Raw genomic sequence first — 16,970 nt, 5'->3', positions numbered from 1 at the left:
TGAGATTTTTAACACCTTGGCCTTTTTTTTTTTTCCCTCTCTCTTTCTTTCCTAATGGAAAAAATTCAGAATGTGGCTGGCCAGGGGACTCCTGAGCTTTGTTTTGTTTACCAGGTCCAGAAGGAACGAGGAAGGGGGCTGCTTGCTGAGGCCCAGCCCTGTGCCAGGAGCTGCGCTGCTCCTCCCCATCTGTGCCTTCCGGGGTCTGCTGAGGAGGCTGGGTGCCCGGCCCAGGGCGGGGAGGGCCTGTGTTGGCTCCCTGGTGATGTGTCTTCAGGGCCGGGTGAATTATTCCAAAGGACTCTCTCAGGGTTAGAAACTGAGAACCCGGGGTGTCCAGCCACTGCCAAGTTCACCTCCCTAGTGGCCTCCCACGAGGTCAGAGCTCAGTTCAACTCTGTGTTGCTTCCCATCAGTGCTCTCAGTAATTCCCCATCCTGGCCCTCACCAGTCCTTTGCACACGGGGGATAGAGTGGAGGCTGCAGTGATTCCTAGGAAGCAGCGGAGCCAGCAGACAGACTCCACACCAGGTTCCTTCCACCATGTCTTCCCGCCTGTCTTTGTTCTAGTTTCCACATGTTCCATGTTAGTAACTCAGCATTTCCAGTGCCAGGCACAGGTCTTGGCACCATGTGTAGGTATCAGTGAGTAGAGTTTGGAATAATAGATGGGAGAATGGGTGAAGGCAATTAGGGAACAGGGAAGCATTTGAGGGAGGGGGCTGCCCTTGGTCTCTGTTTGGTGCATACACATTGCATCCTATCCTGGCTTTGGGCTTCAGAGGTTGCTGCTTCCTGATAGAGGGAGGGTGTCTGCAAATCACAAGGGCATGTGACCCATTTTTCAGTCACCTGGAGAAAATCAGATGCAAAGCCCAAGATATTTAACAATAACCACCAAACCAACTTGTCCTTCTCGACTTAAATGGCAGAGCCACAAGCAGCCAGGCAGCCCCATCCAGAGAAACCCCCTTTATCCGTGTCAAGCAGCAGCCCAGTCTCCAGCTCATTTATTTAGGCCTTTCTTGCTCTCTGACACGCCTCCTAGCAGTTGCCAGGCAACTCTGGGAGTAGCAGTGTGTGTTAGGGATTAACTAGTTAGGGCTGGGGTCCTTTTTGGCAAGAAGGGGATAAAAGACAAATGAGTTTAATTGCTAGGCCATGGGCCCTTTCTCTCCGTAGTATAAGATTGCAACTTTTGGAGGATATGTATAGCAGTATGGTTCTAGAATTTGCCTTGAATGTTCCCCTTTCTCCTTCCTAGAGAGAACAGAAGAATTTTTTAAAGAATCTTTTACCTCACCCCTTTGTTTAAAATTATATCATCATGAAATCTGAATAAGGTTAATCCACCCCCTTTGAAACACATTTCACACACAGTGGTCTCAGTTTTAAAGAACTTTTGCAGATAGATGTGTGTGCTTTCATTTCATCCACTTTTCTGCTTAGAGTTTCTTATTTCATAGTTTATGCTGTATGACAGTGCCTGTGAGGGTGCCTCTCCCCATATCTGGCCCACTGCAGGTCCTTGGTAAATGTTAGGTTAAAGAGCAAAACCCATGGGTACTGGCATTTGAAGATGTGTTGTCTTCTATGCCAGTGTCTGTGGAAAGGCCAGTGTAGACGGAGTACTATGGGAGCTATTTATTCAGCTAGATTGTGTGGTCCTCTCTGGGCCAACCTGCTAGCTGGGCTTCCCCCAGGATAAAGGGAACAGAGCTACTGCCTGCAGGAGCGAGTTCTGGGTGGGGGCAGTAAACAAGCAATGGCCAACTCACTCTGGTCCCACTTGCTTAGTTCATCCCAAGAGGCCAACTTCCAGATACAGCTGTGGGTACACTGGCATCATCCACCTTATAGCCGTGACTTTGCATGTGATTCTGCAGTGTCATATTTATCCACCTAAAATCCCTTGAGGATGCAGAAGTTAAGATAAAAGCAGATTGATAACCTGGCTTTCAAGGATGAATGCACCAGGTTGTGTTGGAGCAGACTGGAAAAACACTACATATATCTGTGTCCTGGTTGAGTAACCCTGTTGATCTCATGTTGTTTTTGGGGGGGGGGGGACTGTTTTCTGATTTGTTTTTGGTATAATGGAAAATAGAAAAATATTTTTAAAGTAGTAAAATCAAAACAGCACCATAGTCCTGCCGATGCCTTTTGTATTTACTCTTTATTTTTTCATTATGCAAAGGGCTTTCATAGCTGCAACCAAATCTCAGTTAAAAGTTAGTTTTCCTCCCATTTAGCAAGATGCCATATGCATTTTTACGTAGCTGCAGAATATTCCATCAAGTGTAACTACCGTAATTTCCGTAGCCGCTCTCCCTTGTTGGATATTTAGGTTGTTTCCAATCTTTTGATATTATAAGAAATACTCCACTAACCATCTTTGTGAGTAAAGCTTTGAAATGCTATATTTCAGAGCCTTCTGAGTGGGAGAGCTAGTCTGTGAGCAGTAGCCTGACTGTGGGGGCCAACTTGTCACAGCGTTTCAGGGAAGCAGATTTTGGTTGACTCAGCCTCAAAGTGGCTCAAGATGGAAAAAGAATCAAGAATCCTTGATGGGTGGGAGGGTGCGCACTCCCTGCCCTCCACGCAGATGAGCAGAGGATTCCCAGAACACACATAAGGGATGTGACTAATTTGTCTCTGCCTCCATCTTGTGCTAAAAATAGTTTTGAGGAACCTTAAGACACTGTGTACAGCACAGCAAGATGAGAGATAAGGAAGCGAGGAAACCAGGGGAAAGAGGAAACCGCGTGACGCCTGGAAGGGACTAGTGTGTGTGCAGCTGGGCGTCTGAGCAAGGCTCTGTCGTCCTCCACACAGGTGGGGAGTGGAAGAGCTAGGACTCACCCCATCACACCCAGGTCTGTCTAAAGAGCCCATGCTTTAAGGGGAAAAAATGTGGTAAAAAATACATACAACATAAAATGTGCTATTTTAACCATGGTTAAGTATACAGTTCAGTGGCATTAATGGCATTCACAATGTTGTGCAAACATCACCACCATCTGCTTGCAACATTTTTCATCACTCCTAACAGAACATCTGTAGCCATCAGGCAATAACTTCTCATCTCCCTTACCCCCAGCCGTTAGTAACCTCTAGCCTACTTTCTGTCTCTATGAATTTGCCTATTCTAAGATAGTTCATAAAGGTGGAATCATTCAGTATTTGTCCTTTGTCTAGCATCATGTTTACCAGGTTCATCCATGTTATAGCATTGTGTCAGAACGTCAGCCCTCTTTAAGACTGCATAATATTCCACAATCTGTATATACCGTATTTTGTTTATCCGCTCATCTGTTCGTGGACACCTGGGTTGTTTCTGTGTTTTGGTTGTCATGAATAATGCTGCTGTGAATGTGTGTATAAGTAACAGTTTGAACACCTGCTTGCAAGTTGTTTGGTTATATACCTAGGAGTGCAATTGTGGGTCATCTGGTAATTCTACATTTGAGGAACCTCCATCCAAACTGTTTTTCACAGAGCCCATGCTTTTGGTAAGTGGGTAGTGGTGTCTCTGGGAAGCATAAATATGGACTCAGGAGTATCTGTAGGAAAAGTTTGTGAAAGATTTGTTTTACTTTCCAATATACTTTAGACAAATGCATAGGGAATTATAGCCAAAACCTACAGGCCTGTGCAAAGCAGATGCATTGATGGGGAGTGTAAAGTGGACTGCAGAAGGGGCTGGTAACTTACTAGTTAATTTTTTTTCCCATTTTAATGGTCATCCAAAGTCAAGATCATGCCCTGGGAATTAATCAAGGATGAGGGGAGGTGCTTCTGCCCCAGGACTTCAGGGACCATCACTATAGCTCTGTGGCTCTAAGTGGCTAAGGAGGCCACCAAATGTGTTGGAAAGAGTATGTCATTTGGAATCACCTGGGTTTTAATTCTGGCTCTGTTATCTAGAAGATGACTCTGGAAGTCACTTTACCACCTTGAGCCTCACTTTTCTCATTTGTAAAACATAAATAATGGCTACCTAGTAGGACTGTTGAGAAAAATAGCGATAATATGCATCGAACACCAACATAGTGCCTTGCTGATAGTTGATGTTAGCTAAATGATAGTGACCATACAATGTAAAGGAGGAATAGAAAGAAGATCAGACTGCCATATTCTAGAATAGTGGTGTCCATACTTGTCCAACAAGTGTCCAAGAACCTGGAGCCATGCAAAACACACTGAAATTCTGGCTCATGTAATCCTTCCTTTTGAACTAATTGTGGAAGTATGGTTTTTTTTTTTTAATCTCAAATGATACATAAGGGATTTGAAATAAATCACATCTTTAATTATTTCCTTTAATATTTGTTATTTACTCATTCATTTTATTGCTCACCTGCACTTATAGACAAATGGGGTGGTAGGTACCAAGGGTTGAAAATTAGAGTCATTTAAAAAGTTAGTTTTTTAAATGCATTAGAGAAAATCTAATTGAGACCTATTTCATCAAAACATTTGTTGCCGCTTGAGAAAAGATGACCATTGTTCAATATTGGCACCAAATCTCCACTGTCCATGTCACAGGGATGCTGATGTTGCTCAGAAGCCAGTTTGAGTCTTGTTACCTAGGAGTTTCACAGTAAATGATCAGTGAACCGGGAACCATTGTTCTAGAAGTAGATTCCCCAAGTAAAAAGTAGCTCTCTAAGTGAGAGAAGATGGGAACTGGCAGGAGAGCCACTTAAACACTGTGATCAATCTCAACTGAATGATTTCAAAGCGCATCCCTGAATATGATCAAAACGAAATTCCCATATGTTCTAAAATACTTGAAAAATAAAACACAGCTACTATATCATACACCATCCTGGAGGAATTCTAGGCTTTAACTTGATCTCATTTAATAATCCTGGCTCCTTTCTTACTTTGCTCCTTTAAAGCATGGGGCCATGTTTTATACACGTTGATGTCCCTCACATAATCTGATATTAGTAGGTGCTCATTAAATGTTTGTTGACTGGATGAACAAATGAATGACTGATATCTGTGTCCCCATGCTATACATTAGAAAGGCTGGTGGTCATGTTTCAGTGTTGCATAATATAGATACTTAGTTTTAAAACGTATCAGCTGCAACTTTATTGTAGAACCCCAGAGGAATAAGCCACACAAACACCATATCACAAATGTGTAAATGTAAAGCAAAGGCACAGCCCAGCAGCTGCATGGTGGCTAACCACAGGCATTTAGAGTTAGGGAGGATCATTGCCTCCAGAATTGTCATGTCCAGAAAATATTCTCTTCTAGTTAGAAACACACAAGAGAAGACTATACTCATGGATTAAGCTGAAACCACTATGGCATTTTTAAATACTCTTTGTGGAAGCAGTGGCAAAGATAAATGGTTCCTGCTACTGGTGTTTTAAAGTCAGATGTTGTCACTTTAGGTTATTTTACTTTTTCAGTGAGACTCTGAAAATGAAACCTTTCTGATCCATTTTCAAGCAATGATAACATTTGACAATTTGCAGCCTGAAAATGGTGCTAAGTGACTTCATATGCATAGCTAGACTATGAGCTTCTTAAGAACAGATCTTATTCTTATGCCCCCAGCACACAGTCGAGGCTCAGTAACATAAGATGGAGGGATGGTGGATTTGTTCTGTATATAACATTATGCTATCTATGATGATTAGAGGATACAGCTATGTTGATTTCCTCCTGTCCCCAGTTCTTGGATATATATCTACACTGATTTTCTGTGGGGTGTGGTTACATTCTCTGAAATGTATGACCACATCACATTCAGTCTTACACTACCCTTCCACAAAAAAATTGAAGCCTTCTCTAGAAGGCAGTGGAGTGTCCTCCTTACTTGTGTATCCTTGACACAGAGCCTGACACATAGAAGGTGCTCAGTAGGATCTGACTGAATGAAATTATCATAGTTATTAACTATAATGCCCTTAGTTGTTTCAGAGCTATGAAACAGCTTTGCTAAATAAATCATTAAGACCTGAAGTCTTAAAGAAAAGAACAGCATTTGTTATATGCTATGCTCTTTTTATATATTTCCCTTTTTACAGTCCCCTACCGAGAGCATGGTACAGCCCCATTTTGTCGATGAGAAACTGAGGCTAGGAAAGATGATGTCACTTTTTAAGAACTGGCAGCACCTGGATTGGCCCCTCCATCTTGCTGGTTCTGGTGACCATGCTCTTTTCTTGACCGTACTTCACAGCGGTGATCACCATATGGTTCATATTACATGCGATTGAGGGCATTTCAGAAGACAACTGAGCTGGTAGCCTCTTAGGAGTCAATTTCTTTAATCTATACAAGTGTTTCTTGACAAATACAGGTTAAACTAACACCATTTATAAACTATTTTGCAAGGGTAAAATGTCAAAATTTTATATGTCTTTTTTAAAACATTCCTTTAATAGATAATTCTAATTGCCTAATATTTTGTTGTTTAAATATTTGATAGTTGTAGTGATAATTGGATGAAAACCTAAAACGCTGGGAAGTGGAGCCCTTCCTCCTCTTTTCCTGGGCTGACACCTAGTGGCTAGCTTTCTCACAGCAGGTGTTAATCCATATTTCTTGATGGTGGTTTTCAGTTGATGTTAGGATTTTACAAATCAAATTATTGACATCATAATAAAAGTAGCCACATTCATATAAGGTTTATTTATCAGTGATTGCATTAACAACGGAACTTTGAGTTATAGTGAATTGTAAATATGTTATAACCAAGCCTTATTAGCAGAACATGGAACAGGCATTTGAAATCTTGCAGTAGTGGTCCTCACTGCAGACCGGGCCAAGGCACTGACTTGCACACACTGACAAATAAGACCTGGCCACTGTCAAAGACAGTGAAAGGCAGAGGAGGAAAGGAAGCAGAGAGCTGCAGGAAGGGGTGGGCGCTGTAGTAGAATGCACAGGCTGGTAGACATTTAAATGCAGGGCTAATCACTGCAGACTGGTTGCTGAGGCGAAGCTTCCCAGGGATGGATGTGTCTGGAATGAGGCCTTACAGGAGGAATAGGAGCTCCCCAGGAGCAGGGGGCAGGAAGTGGCATGAGCAGAGGCAAGCAGCCTTGAAGGCATGTGGCATCGTTGGGTACTGTGAGTGCTCCTGTGGCTGGAGCACAGGCAGAAGGGGTGTGGCTGAGGATCAAGCAGAGGAGAGGTCAGTTTCCAGGCCCTGAGAGACCATGTTGGCCACTGCAGGATTCAGCACTAATATCATAAGCCAGCATTTCCAGAACCCTATTCCTTGAAATATTAGAACCAAAGATGTTGGTATATTTTCTGATCCCATAAAATTTGGAATTGTTGCATTTTACACCTACTATTACTTTTTAAATATATTAACAGTGTACACTACTTAAGTCCAGCTATAAAGAAATCGAGTTCACTTTGTTTGACCCGGCATTTTTCAGAAGGCCCTTTCCACAAAATACCTATTAGCATTCCTTGCACCTAGTACTCCTCACAACAGTTTAGGAAGCACTGCTAGAGCTATGGTGGATGGTTAATTTTTCTTGCTCTAAGACCATGGAATTAGGATACCAGCTGTGTTCATTTTACCGGTTCCGTGGCTGTGAATCTCAAAAACAGAAAAGCACATTCTTTTTCCAAAGCATTTCTTGTCTGGCCAGACAGAGGTTTTGGGCCAACAGGTGGTCTTGAGACACAGAGCCGAGCCATCATTCGGCTTTCCTAGCTCAGGACCACAGGCTGCTACTTGGTCCTCTAGGTCCAGCAACTTAATCAGTGTTTCAGTCAGGATCTAAGCAGGACAACAGAGACGACTTTAGATGTTTACAACAGAGGGGAAGTAATGCAAGGAAGTGATCACACACGAGATGGAGGAGCTGAGATTCAAAAGAAGACAGGGAGGCAATCCAGAGATGAGTAACAGCAGAGGTGGTGTTCCTGAGGCCAGAGGCCAGGGTCGCTTGACCACAGCTGGTCCCTGTGGGTCTGTGCAGTGGGTGCCTGCGTCAGGGAGGAGGTGAACCATAGCTAGACAGCCCACCCAGGCAGAGAGAGCGTGAAGAGATACTCAAGCTTTTGCCTTCCATTCTCCTCCTCCTAATCTCTTACTGGTGCCTTGCATGGGCCAAACCAAGCGGAAACCAGCTGATCTGGGAGCCCAGGGAACTCGGTGTGCAAAGGTCACCCTCTCGTCTGTAGAGAGCAGAATAGAAAAGTGGGGGTGAGTCTCAGGTCAAGCAGGCTGAGAACCTGCACTGCCAGATCCCAGAGAGTAAGGCTATTTGGTGACCTACCCCCAATCCCTTCTCCAGGCAAATAAATAGCATAGTGAAGTGAAAGTCCCCTTGAGTAGAAGTTAGACTTGATGCTAACCTGGACTCTGCCTTGTCTAAGCTGTGTGACTCTACGCAAGTTACTATACCTTTCTGAACTCTTATTACCTCAACTATAAAATAGGCAAGAGAATCTCTACTTAAACGATGCCTTCACAGACTTTCCTTGACATGTGTCTGGCTGGTTTCTGTTTTATAATGAAATAAGAATGAGGTATTTAAAACTTTATGGGCTTAGCCTGGAGCTAACAGGAATGTCAGAAATTCCCATATGTTGAGTGACTACCATCCAAATTTCAGTGAATTTGCTGAAGTTCTGTTAGCTAGCAATTATTATCTAGTAGACGTCTAATTTCTTAATATATTCTCTTTCTGGGGGCACACAGGTAGAGGAAAGCTCACAAAGTGTCTGATGGAATATTTGAGTGTTGGAGAGGTACTGTGTGTGCACTGTAGTTTGGTACAGGCTAAAGAAGGTTGAGATTCCAGGAAAGTTACTTACTTAAGAGCTACAGAACTTTGGGAAGCCGTCTCTCCTCCCCGAACCGCAGGTTTCTCATTTGTTAACTAGGGAAAAAAAGGCCACCCTTAGGACACTGTTTTCAGAATTAAATGCAATGGCAGATGGGAAGTACTCGTCCTCTGTGCATCTTTCCTGCCCTCCACAGCAAACTTTTTATCCAGTGAATGCCCAATTCACCAGCAGTCACATTCCATGGAGGCGTGGCAGGATTTTTGGAAAGACTTTAACTGGAGATTATTTATGTTTGGCTTGCTGGTCCCTGTTAGTGATGTGACCTGGCAGGTCTCCACTCAACCCTGTTTCCATCAGTCACAGCTCACTGGCATTATTCATAAGCCAGTTGCTTGAGACTTTCTTTGCTCATATTCCTACTGCGAGGCGTGTTCACTCTCGTCTTCACAATAAAAATGGTCTGGAGGTTTTGAGGTTGTCTTGAGCAAGTCAGCTGACGGCTGAAAAGGTCATTATCTATTTTCTGAAGGGAAACTTTTATCCCAAGTTGATTAGTTTTATCCTTGGTTGATAAGTGTTTATGCAAAAGAGGTAGAGGAGGGAAAAGCCTGGTACTTATTAACTCGTACTTCTTGCCCTTTATGTATATTTTCTTGGTTAAATGTACACAGTATTATCCCCAACTTGCTAAATAAGAAACTTAAAGCAGAGAGAATTAAATAACTTAATGCAACAACTTTGCTCAAACGTTTACTGAGATCCTGCTAAACCAGGCACCATTCTAGATGCTTGGAGTTGCAGCGGTGAACAAAATTAAGTCCCAGTCCTCAAATCTCTTGTACTTTAGGAAGACACACATAGTCAACAAAGATGAAAATCAACATATAATATGTCTGATGGTAATAAGTATTACACAGAGAAAGAAAGCTAGGGAAGAGGATAGAGAGAGCTCCTGGGGGAGGTAGGTGCCAAGAAGAAAGAGTCGGATTAGAGCCAGGTCTGTCTGCCTCTAGAACTCACAGTTTTTCCACTGGTCCCATGCTGCTTCTGATCCTCTTTGGTGATGGTTTCCAGCATCTAGGGAGGAAACATGAACTCCTCTAGCATCTTGCTTCTTAGTATAAAGCTGATAATTCAATGTGTCAGGGTGGTGACTTTGCATTCCTGGGGTACAGAAAACATTTTTGCCTGTACTCCCTGCTGTCAGCAGCATGTAGCTGTTTCTTTCGTCTCTCTGGTTTCCCAGACACATTTAATCTTGATGCAGAAAGCATCTTGCCAGCTTGGACTCGAGCCCTAGTGCTGAGGAGACCAGTCTGTCCTACAGGAGGGTCTCTGTGACTGCTGGGCTCAAAGGAACTCATCGCTTCTTTTTTCTCTTTTTCCAAAAAGTGGTGCTCCAGGGAGTAGCTTATGTCATCTTAATATCTGTTTGCTGATCTTTAGGACTCAGCATGACAGTCTAATTCTATTTTTTAAAAAAATGCTGGCGCCTACTCTGTACCAGGCCCCGTGGCAGGCACTGAAGAAAGGAGATGGAATCTACTTATAGGAGTCAGCTAGACCTGGCTTCCAGGTACCACTTTTCTATTTACGTAATTTTGGGCAAGTTACTTAATTCCTTGGCTTCAGCTTTGTCATCTGTAAAATGGGGAGACTAAATGTAATCTGCCTCATAGGATTGGTGTGAAGATTAACTTAGGTAATACAGCATGGTAGCTGGCTCTTGATAAGAGCTTAATATTAGTTTTTAAAATATACCAAAGTAACCATTCAATTTATAGCTGAGTTTTCTCTACATTTTGTCCTATGAGGAAACAGTTGAGTAGATATTAGATTTTCTTTCTCAAAGTGTATGTCTTTTAGTGGAAAATATAGTAATAATCCTCATAATGTTGACACTGTTCAAAAGAAATGTTGGCATTCAATCTACATTATTTCCCACTAGATAGGTACCATTATACCTTTAAAAATCTATTTGCTTTTAAATAAAACAGATAAAGAAAACTGCCTTAATCAAATGGATGATGTAATGAATTTTTATAAGACCAATACTTTCTAAAACAAGAAACAGAACTTTCCTACCCACCCTAGAGCTCCCTTTGATCCCAGCTCTTTCCTTTCCTCCATAAGTAACCACTATCTTGACTTTCGTGGTAATCACTTGCATTTTTTTAAAAAATAGTTTTATTACCCAAATGTTTACGCCTAGAAACTATAGGTGAGTTTTTCTGTTTTAAAAAGATACGACTTTTAATTCTCTTTCAACTTACGGGTTCCTCCTTCACCCTGTTCATTTACTTACAGTTTATTTGTTGATGAAGCCTGTGAAGATTTCCCAGTGTGTGAGTTTTGCTGGTGGCATAATCCTGGTGCAGCTCACCATGTTCCTCTGTCCCCTGTATTTCTTGCTAGTTGACAGTTGATCCAGAGATTGGATAGACTGAGGTTCAGTCCCTTTTACAAGACTGCAGGAGACATACCAGGTCTGCTTTTGTCTCTTTTAGTGATCTTAGTAGCCAATGTGGTTAATATCTGTATTGATTTATTCACTGGGAGTTGAAAAATGGTAATATTCTAAGTTTTTATTTATTAGTTGGAATATTTTTATAAAGAGACAATTTCTCCCATTTAATATTTACCAGTGTTAGTGTTTATACAAGCCAAAGCAAAATAAATGTTAGACTCCCTTTAATTACCACTTTTAATATAATGAATTGTTGTTCCCTATCATCCTCCAAAGGTGACAATTATATTATATGTGTGTGTGTGTATATATATGAACTCATATATCTATATGTATGTGAACTCATATATATATGAGTTGTCACCTTTAGATTCATACACACACACACACACACACACACAATTGCCTGGTGAATTTAAACTCGTTTGATGCATCTTGGTTCATTGTAATTATTTTTTATTTAATTTTTTAAATTTAATTATTAAAATAATTATTAAACCCCAAACCCCCCATCTTCGGCGAGTGAGAAATACTTCAGGTTCACACCTGAGTACTTTTTTCTACATGAACCTAGCAGTCTTTGATAGCTCTCTTGCTATCTGATACTACAAAAGGTTCCAGGCTCATCTTGTACGTTTCCTGCCTCCAAACCTGGAATCAGACATTTCTTCAGGAAACACTGGTTTCTTTTAGTGAGAAATTACATCTCAAGACCAAAACCTGGCTTAGGATACTCATTGCTACTGGGTTGGTCATTGTTTCTAGGCCTTTTCAGGGAACAGAGCTAGGAAACATGCTTATGTATGTAAATCTCTTGCCATTTATATTGATACTTCCAATTAAAATTCAAGACTACAGAGCTTTTACTTAACCTCATCTCTATTACATTTGTATTTCCTTTCTCCCATATGAAAATTCTGGTTCTCAAGGGCACAAGGAATAATAGAATACTCCAGAATTACTAATTTAGTTTCATATTCTCCAAAAATGATACAAATACTACCATGAGCATAATTACAGAAGACCTTTTAACTATTTTTTTGTATGTTCTTTCCTCCTATTTTTGACTAGTTTGGCTGTATTTACATTGCTAGAGCATGCAGCCATTACGTAAGATACTCTCTCCCTCTCAGTCTTCGGGTGACTGTGTCTTACCACCAGTCCTAATGGTGATGTCTCTGGAGTCATTCTTTATTGCCTGACACTTGCTCCCTGGTAAATTCCCTAGGAAAGTTCCTGGGAATAATATTCCCTCCGTTGTTAAAAGTTGATCATCGCTTTTCTTTGTCCTTTAAACATGAAAGTCAGTTTCGCTGAATGTAAGTTCCCTGGCTCGTACATTCTATTTTGAGTATCTTGAATGTGTTACTTCACTTTCTTCTGGCAAAGTGTTGCTGTCAAAGTCTAATGATAATCTCAATTTTCTTTTGTTAATACGTCTTTTTTTTTTTTAACTACATGCCCAAGAATTGTTGTTGTTTGCTTTAAAGTTCAGTAATTTTATTAGATTGTCTTTGGTAGTTATTCTAGTTCTGTAGAACAGGAATACAATGTGGTCTTTCAACATATTTGAAATACACAATTTCATACCTCTTTTTTTTAATTTCAGGAAAATTTTCTTGAATCAGCATTGGTTTTGATTATTGCTTTGCTTTTCTTCTTCAGGCACTCCAGTTAGCCATATATTCAATCTTCTTTGCCTATTTTCAATATTTTTCACCTTTTTAAAAATATTTTTTACCTATTTTAAAATATATTGTTGAGATTTGATTCTTTTTGCTGTATTTTTGAATATTGAAGTTTTCTGGTTTTCTTTTGTTTTTGTTAAGGCATTGTCTTTTGAATTGACTGGTTCTTATATTCCATCTAGTTTAGTTCTAATTTCTGAAAAGAGTTTCTTTTTTTTTTTTTTTTTTTTTTTTTTTTTTTTTTTTTTTGTTTTTTTTTTTTTTGTTTTTTTAAAGATAAGGTTTCACCATGTTGGCCAGGCTGGTCTTGAACCCCTGACCTCCGCCTCCCTCGGCCTCCCAAAGTGCTGAGATTACAGGCGTGAGCCACCACGCCTGGCGAGTTGTTGTTGTTGATGATGATGATGATTTTTAGAGGGAATCTTACTCTGTCATCCAGGCTAGAGTGCAAAGGCATGATCTCAGCTCACTGCAACCTCCGCCTTGTAGGTTCAGGCGATTCTCCTGCCTCAGCCTCCCAAATAGCTGGGATTGCAGGCACCCGCCACCGCTTCCAGCTAATTTTTGTGTTTTTAGTAGCGATGGGGTTTTACCATCTTGGTCAGGCTCGTCTCGAACTCCTGACCTCATGATCCACCTGCCCCGGCCTCCGAAAGTACTGGGATTACAGGCATGAGCCACCGTGCCTGGACTTTCCTGAGTCCTATCCCCTCATTTTTAGATTTTTATAATTCAGATTTATGTTGGTTTTTCATGCTTTGGGCCATTTTCTTAGTGTCTTTAGCTCATTTTGACACTGTAGGCTGTAGCTTTAATCTGTTTTGTGGAGATACCTTTCAGGCATGCTGTCATTGTGAACAGGGGTGTTACTCTATATCTTTTTATTTTTCCTATAATAACCTTGTGTGGAATTTGATTTCAGTGTTTTGTTGTTGTTGTTGTTGTTCATTTTTATGTGAAATTAGATTTTCTGACTTTAGAATGAGATGAAGTTCAAGAAAGCTTTTCTGACTTAAAAGAGTTAACAGCTCTTCTGTTGTTTTTGGTGGTGGTCAGTAATGTGACAGCTGCTTTCTGGGGTTTTGTGCATTTCCTTCCCCCACTTTGATCTAGACCTCCGCTTCCCGTCCTCTCTTTCTTGTCTCTGTTCTGCTCAGTCTTGGTTCCCTTCGCAGCAATTTCTCTCCATTGTGGACCCCTGTCCTGGAAGGAGGTCCTGATTTGTTTTCTCAGGAGTTCCTAGGAACTCCTAGGGTTTGCAGGGGCTGGATGGCTCGATCCCCTCCAGTCCTTCTTACCACAGGCCCCTCGTATTCACCTGCTTTGCAAAGGCCAAAACACTTCCACTTGTAGCAGCTGTTCTCAGATTGGCTCACTGAACTTTCTGCAAGTCACTGATGGCTTTTTTTCCTTTTTTTTTTTTTTTTTTTTTTTTTTTGAGACAGAGTCTCACTCTGTCGCCAGGCTGGAGCGCAGTGGTATAATCTCGGCTCACTGCAACCTCCACCTCCCAGGTTCAAGCGATTCTCCTGCCTAAGCCTTCTGAATAGCTGGGACTATAGGTGCACACCACCATGCCTGGCTAATTTTTGGATTTTTTGTAGAGGGAGGGTTTCACCATGTTGGCCAGGCTGGCCTTAAACTTCTGACCTTGTCAAGTCAGCCACCTACCTCGGCCTCCCAAAGTGCTGGTATTATAGGTGTGAGCTGCCACGCCTGGCCAATGTTTTGAGGTTTACTTTTTCTGAGGTCTGTCAGTACAAATAGCAACACAAAGCCGGTTTGGTGGTGGTTTGTACTTGCCTGCTTGCATTTGGGGGTTTATTGTTCACCTGGTTTTGTCGTAACTATTGCACTTATTTGAGGTTTTGTTGTATAGTCAGTTTGCCTTTTTTATGTAGAGGTTTGAAGAGGTTAAACAACTGCACGACCACTGCCGCCACCACTGCCAGATTCCCAGAATCCCCTTTTTCTGTTTTCCCATTTTTTCCTTAGAAATCCTAGGAAAGGTAAAATATCTCTCACAAGTATAGTAAGTTGCCTCTTGGAACTTACATTCTGGTGGAGGAAGACAGAGAATAAACATGAACAAAAAATAGACGATGAGTTTATATAGTGATGCGTGCTGTGAAGAAAAACCACTGGAAAGGGGTAGCAAAGCTGGGGAGGTGTTTATTTGGTACTGTCCTCCAAAGAGGTGATATCTGAACTGACACTTGAATGATGAGAAGTCACAGGCATTCAAATAACCGGGATCTGAGCATTCTAGGCAGAACACATAGCAAGTACAGAAACCCAGGGTAGACATGAGTTTGGCCTATTTCAGGGATGGAAAACAAGGCAGCATGGTTAAAGCAGAGTGAACACAGAAAGAAAGGTAGGAGACAGAGGCCAAGAGACAGGCAGGGGCCAGATCACGAAGGGCCTTGTGGGCTGGGGAAGAGAGTTTCAATTGTTGGGGTTTTTTTTGACACAGGGTTTCACTGTGTCACCCAGGCTGAAGTGCAGTGGCACAGTAGTAGCTCATCACAGCCTCAAACTCCTGAACATAAGTGATCCTTCCACCTCGGCCTCCCAAGTAGCTAGAACTACAGGTACACACCACCATGCCCAGCTCTAAGAGTCTGGATTTCAATCTAAGCACAGTGGAAACCATCGGAGTAACTTTAAGCAGAAGGGCAGCATGATCCAGCTTGAGTTTTATGACGTTTATTTTGGCTACTGTTTGGGAAAAGGGCTGTAGGGACGACATAGTGAACATCAGATAGCAATCAAGTGTCTAGGGAGAGATCAGCGTGGTCGATGGAAATGGTGAGAAGTGGTCAGATTTGGGGTGTTATTTGGATGGAGGTGACAGGATTTGCTGATGTGCTCGTTAAGGGAAAGAGAAGGATTAAGGATGTCTTCTCGGTTCTTGGTCTGCCTCCAATTTTTTTGTCTTTTTGAATCTTGAGGCCAAGTAGAACCTTAGTCCTAAATAAATAGTCACTATAAAGCAAGTGGTAGGCGGGGTGAGAGGGACAAGCCACAGACAGGAGGATGATACTTGCAACTTTAGCTGACAAAAAAGGCTGGGTGTCCAAGATCATATAAAGTATTTCTATAAATCAATGAAGACTAAAACAGGGGAAAGATATGATCAGATATTTCACAGGAGAGTCAACATGAATGGTTTATAAACTTAGGAAAATATGCTTGACTAATAAGGAAACTAGACCAAGACCAAGGCAGTGTTTTGTTTTGCACACATTCAATTAGCAAAAATCAGGAAGTCATACTTACATTGGTGAGGTATGTGGAGCAACAAAAGTCTCGTTTTGCTGACAGCAGTATAAATTGGTACCCGAATTTTGGAAAACAACAGGAAACATATACAAAAAATGTTCTTATCAGCAAAAAACTGGAAGCAATCCAAATATATGTTGAAAGATAGTAGATAAATAATATATATGCAATGAAATATTATGCAGCCATGAAAACTAGTTACTTTAAGCTATAAGCAACAACATGAATAAATCTTAGAAACATGCAGCATGATACTGATTTTTAAGGCCCAACAGTAAGCAAAACTAAACATTTGGGCTTCATACATGTATGGGGTAAAACTTTAAAATTCTCAGAAACAGAATTGAGAATAAGTCTTAGTGGGGTCAGCAGGAAGAGGCAAAGAGGAGACAGAAAAACTCTTAAGACAATGTAAGGAAGATTAAAATGTCTGTTTATTTAGAAGGGTAGTTTCACAGATGCTTATCTTTTTATGCTGTGTTGCTTAATGTAAGTTCCAGATATTCTTTCACATATAAAATTGTGTGATAAATTAAATGAAACTCAATGAAATTACAAAACAGATGAAGTATTAATAATTTCCAAATTCTGCCTTTCATAATATTATGTTTAAAATCCAGCTAGGGATTTACCCTTCTAGTGTAACACATTTCACACTTTCCAAGGATATTGAAATACGACTTGATCCCATATATTGAGGTTCTGGGTTTCCACAGTGGCCGTCGAGGAGAGGGGATGGCTCAACTTGA

General features: G+C 41.2%; 1 protein-coding gene and 1 long non-coding RNA gene across 9 annotated transcripts in view; one reads left to right on the top strand and one right to left on the bottom strand.

Moving 5' to 3' along the window:
• DENND1A (DENN domain containing 1A) overlaps positions 1-16,970 on the top strand; it is a 545,539-nt gene that overhangs the window by 381,277 nt on the left and 147,292 nt on the right. The gene's annotated exons all lie outside the window — the stretch shown is intronic.
• Positions 6,629-10,182, bottom strand: LOC116532460. The gene is made up of 2 exons (XR_004260874.1): positions 9,802-10,182; positions 6,629-7,765 (listed from the first exon to the last, which is right to left on the bottom strand). It is a non-coding gene; the product is annotated as an uncharacterized LOC116532460 (long non-coding RNA).

This window comes from Sapajus apella, unplaced genomic scaffold, assembly GCF_009761245.1.
Source record: "Sapajus apella isolate SASKATOON/1434 unplaced genomic scaffold, GSC_monkey_1.0 scaffold76, whole genome shotgun sequence".
In the NCBI taxonomy this organism is placed as follows: domain Eukaryota; kingdom Metazoa; phylum Chordata; class Mammalia; order Primates; family Cebidae; genus Sapajus; species Sapajus apella.
This window is presented reverse-complemented; position numbering and strand designations above follow the sequence as displayed.